This window comes from Choloepus didactylus, chromosome 2 (genome assembly GCF_015220235.1).
Source record: "Choloepus didactylus isolate mChoDid1 chromosome 2, mChoDid1.pri, whole genome shotgun sequence".
In the NCBI taxonomy this organism is placed as follows: Eukaryota; Metazoa; Chordata; class Mammalia; order Pilosa; family Megalonychidae; genus Choloepus; species Choloepus didactylus.
In genome coordinates this window covers 209,684,346-209,689,641 of record NC_051308.1, presented here as the reverse complement: position 1 = coordinate 209,689,641, position 5,296 = coordinate 209,684,346, and positions in this window count along the sequence as shown.

Here is a 5,296-nt window from a genome sequence, read left to right as displayed (position 1 = left end):
ATGACTCTCGGACTCTGAAATCTAATGGACTTTGTCCTGTAGGTTTTAGGAACTGTTTTGCTCCTGTTAACCCTGTTTTCCTTACTGTTTCTCCTTATGGCAATGGAAATGTTTATCCTATGAATGTCTCTCCTTTATATATTGGAAGCACATAACTTGTTCTAGGTTCACAGATCCACAGCTAGAGGGGAATTATGCCTTAGAACTGACCAAGCCTAAACTGATTTTGATGGGATTTTGTACTTAATTTTTGTTACTGAAATGATTTAAGTTTTTGTGATATTGTGATGAAATGAATGTATTTTGTATTTGGAAAGATAATGTCATTTTGGGTTCCAGAGGGTGGAATGTGCCAGTTTGAGTGTATTGTGTCCCCCAAATGCCATTATCTTTGTAGTCTTGTGTGGGGCAGAAGTTTTGGTGTTGGTTAGATTTGCTTGGAGTGTGCCCCACCCAGCTGTGGGAGATAATTTTGATGAGATGTTCCCATGGATGAGATGTTCCCATGGAGGCTTGGCCCCACCCATTCGGGGTGGGCCTTGATCGGTGGAGCTATATAAATGAGCTGACTCAAAGAGGAAAGAGAGTGCAGCTGGGAGTGATGTTTTGAAGAGAAGCAAGCTTGCTAGAAAGGAACGTCCTGGGAGAAAGCCGTTTTGAGGCCGGAGCTTTGGAGCAGACGCCAGCTGCCTTCCTAGCTAGCAGAGGTTTTCCGGATACCACTGGCCGTCCTCCGGTGAAGGTACCCGATTGCTGAGGTGTCACCTTGGATGCTTTGTGGCCTTAAGACTGTAATTGTTTAGTGAAATAAACGCCCGTTTTATAAAAGCCTATCCATCTCTGGTGTTTTGCATTCTCCAGCATTAGCAAACTAAGACAGATGGTAAAGGGAGGAAAGCCAACAAAGGGTTACTTAATGAGCTGGTTACTGTTGTGGGCAGCTGAGACTCGATCCTTTTAAGGACTCTCAGAAATGCTGTGTAATGTCCCTAAGAAGTATTCTTCTGAGGGGCAAGAAAGCTAGAATATTTATCCACTGTTCTGGCTATGAGACAGAAAGCACAGTATGCTTTGTGTGGTTCCTCAGAAAACTTCTGCTTTCCAATTTCAGATGTTGTCCCTTCTCCTTCCTCTTTCCTTTTGCTTTAAACCCAACGTGATGGCTTGGGGACAGCAACAACCAACTTGCAACAATAACGGTAAGGCAAAGGGAATCGCAGAGACATCAGCTCTGATGTTACTGAGCCAGTAAAACTGCTTATCCTCTTGTATGTGAGAAAAAGATACCTCTATTTTTTTTTATGTCACCACAGTCAAGTTTTCTATTACCTACAATCACAAACATTTATATTCTTGACTTATCTAGAGTTACTTATAGCTAAAGGCATAGGCCCAGACTTTGAATTAAAAGGTAGTAATACAAAGAAGCAGGGACTGGGGGGAATCCTTTCTGCTGACGGGGGCAGTACTGGCAGTAGTTCTGGTGGCACCACCCAGTGTGTTGACAATTCAGACCTTATTTAGATTCCTAGTGGCCTTTACCAGACAATAGGCTCTCTGTACTGAGTAATAATGGTTATTTCTCATTCAGTGTTTATTGTGAGCCAAATGTTTTATACATTTTTCTCAATCTTCATATCAACCATTCAGGATGATTAAGATACTTCTCTGATGTTAACTGACTTGCTCAAGATCATCAGTAAGTGGCAGAGGTGGGATTTAGGTTTAGGTTACAGAGACCCCAAAGCCCAGATCCTTACCACTACACTGTACTATTTCTTTTTGCCTATTTTTGGGTCAGAGACTCTAGTTAAGGCTGGAGTCTGGGGCCTATCCTAGGAAGGGAAGAAAGACAAGCTGACATAGACTATTGTCTGTCATCAGTCCCTTCTAGCAGAGGGACATAGAATCTGCCCAAATGCAGGCAGGCTTTGAGCCAGGCTGCACAGATGCAGGCAGTCCTCCCAGCCGGCTGGGAAATGATCCAGATGCACCGCCAGACTTCTGTGTCTGAAACCCTGAGAGATAAGGAGGAAACTTGGGTTGCACCCTCAGAGACAAAGCAATTATGAGGTTTAGAATGTGCTGAAATCCACGGAAAATAAGAAAGTGGCAAAGTACATGAAGAGGGGGCAGGCATGAAAATCAGTTGACTCCCCATTGGCAGTTCCTGCTTACAAAATTATTAACTGCACTCCTTTCTCCCTTTCTCTTCCCTGGCTGGATTTTAAGTTCTTAGGCTCAAAGTCCCCAAAACCCAGGTCCAGTTCACCATCTACCTTCCACTCACCTAGGCTCTATGCCTCACTTAGGCAATTTTTCCCATCTGTTAAGTATCAACAGACAGGCAAGGACTCTAGCCTTTAGGCACACAAGAGAGGAAGACATTAAAAGATAGTGTGCAAATAATTATTTAATTAGGATTGTGATGCTTGCCAGGAAGAGAAAGTAGTATTCAGTGAGAGTGTATACATGGGAACCAGCCCTAATCTAAAAGTTCATATTCAAATTACCTCCTTTCCATTTATCTTCTCTTTATCATCATTATCCATTTTATAAGAATGATGTCTCCTGCATTGTTCTCTCTGTTGCATTCCCACACCACAGTCCTGATTGAGACCCTCATTGCATCTTTCTGTCTCCTAACAGGTCTCCTTGCCTCTATTTTTGCCCACACAAGTCTATGCTCTACTCTGTGGCTAGAAATGTATTTCTAAAATACAATCTGAATAGCTCCACTCTGCTTTCAGATTAGGGTTTTATCTCTCTTACCTGGGCACAGCTTGCTCAGCCTCTTTTTTATAGTCTTATGTCCTATTCCTCTCCTACATGAACCTCTCACCTCAGCTATATCAACTACTGTTTGTTTACTCATGGTGGCTCTGCAATGTTCTACCTATCCATTGCAGTGTAGGAAACTACTATTTTGAATTCAAGGCACTCACTGAACATGTGCTTGATGAGAGCCCACCATGGGTGCTGGGAACTGGGCAAGATTAGGAAAGAGGAAAAAGCTGGAAGCCAGAAGACAGCACATCTTTTGATGAGCACCTTAGATGGAAACACCTGTTTTTGCAATAGACTGTAAGCTCCATGAGGGCAGTGACAGCGTTTGACTTATCCACTGCTGTATCCCTAGCTATGCCTAGTACAAAGTAGCATAGTGCCTGGTACATGGGAAGAACACAATAAAATGTTTTCATTATCAATAAATGAATGAATAAATAAAAGTGACAGGTGCTGCTATAAAAACTGCCTTTCACTGGAGTTACTGAACATGTGTCTAGACTCCTTAAAAGATTAGATGTTCTTAGGGGCAGGGGTTGTGACTTACTCATGTGTGCACTCTACCCTGCTTAGCGCCTTGAATATAGTAACAATAACTGACACAAATAAAGCACTCTGCAAAGTGATTTCATGTAGATTATTGCTTTGTTTTTCATTACTGCCCCAGAGATTATCCCCATTTTATAGATGAGGAATTCTTCCTTCTCCCTTGTTACCTTCTCTCTCTCCCCTTCTTCTAGGATGCATGTATAGTTCTATAAATATCCCATCCTTAATCCAGAAAGAGATTTAGAAAGGCAAAACATAGAGCCAATTAGAAGAAAGTTGGAGGGAGGGGGGTTTGCCCTGGGCTTTACATAAATGAAATACATCAAATTTAGCCTTTTGGTGTTATATCCAAATAAAGGCAGGCATAAATGGTATTTTGTGTGTGATAGTGCTATTTTGTTAAATGTAAATATTTGAAAAAACTACAATTTTTGTGCCGTATTTTTTCATATTGTCATTTTTCTTTTAAACATACTGAGAGTCATAAAATTGGGAAGAGGACCAGGTTTAGAGAAGTCAAGTAACCTGACCAAAGCCTGACCCCTAGTAAAGAGCCTAAACCAGGACTGGAACCCAATGCGTCTCCTGTTACAGAGGGATTACAGTGCCTCCAAAGATTTCAGTATGGTCTATCAAAGAGGTTAATCCAACTTAAAGGATTTAGAGTTAGGCAGATATGTTCCCTTCGAAGTTCCAACAGTTACTCTGTGACCTTGGCAAGTTATTCAACTTCCTCATTTGAAAACTGGGGCTATAATGGTTCCGACTACAGTTAAGTTACTATTGGAATTAAATGAAAATGCACTCGAAGCACTCAGTACATGCCTGGGCGTGTAGTCAGCGTGCAGTAAACAGTAGCCGTTATTATAAGGGCTGTATTTGTCAAATGAGTGACTGGTATTTAACGCCTGCATTCAACTAGAAGTACGGAACTACCACAGACTTTCAGCTTTATAAACTGAAGAGGTGGGAACTGTAGCACTGGCCAATTTTTTTTCTAGAAATAAATCTTTGTGGGAGGATAATGATCGGTTGGAAAATGTGAGCCTCTTGAGAACAATGATCTTATCCCAAGCCCAAGAAGCAGGAAAGCTAAGTCTCCCCTGCGTTGTGCAGCCTCTGAGCGGAACCTCGCCGGGAATGGGCAGCAGCCGGGTGGGCACGGCTAGCCCGGGGAGGTGCCTCAAAGCCGGGTTTTAACGCAGGGGAGGGCAGGATGTCCGCTCGTTATTGTCAGGGGCTCCACCCTGCGCGTCGGGAGGAAGGACTCTAAACCCGCAGGGCGGAGGCTTCCGCGCGGCCCCAGACCTGACCATCTATGGTCACGGAGCGCACCGCTCAAGCAGGAAGTGCGGGGAGTCGAGATTTTTCCTCCACCTTCCCAGCCTCGGGTTGGGTAAGCGGGGCGGCGGCAAAGGCCACGCCCAGAAACCTGGGGCTGGGGCCTCGGTGCCCTCACCGATCCTTCCCCACACTCAACTTCTGCGAGTCCTCCCAGAACAGTGTACAAATTCCCTTCCCCATCATAAACGGAGAAACCTAGACATACCCGCTAGAAGAGGAAATTTGACCCTCATCCCCACAGACATCTGTAGGCCGCCCGAGACTCTCGCCCACAGACAATTCTGCCCCTAGTTCTTTCAAGACCCCTTCCCGGCTTAAGTAAAAAGGGACCAACCTGCCTTTGCCATTGACCTTAAACTGACAGGAGAATTAGCCACTCATCTGCCCTCCGGAGGTGGAGCTTAGCAAGTAATTTCAACCCTCCATTGGCCCGAGCCTAAGAGGGCGACGCCGGTTCGGCCACAGTTGACTGAGGGGCCTGACTTAGCATTCGGACACGCCCCCTACGGTTGCTCCCGCCTTAGGGGTAGGACTCTTTCCTGCGTGCCCCCGGGGCTACCCGACTCATCGCTCTGGGAGGCGTGGTGAATAGGGGGCGGAGTCAGGAACTGGGAGA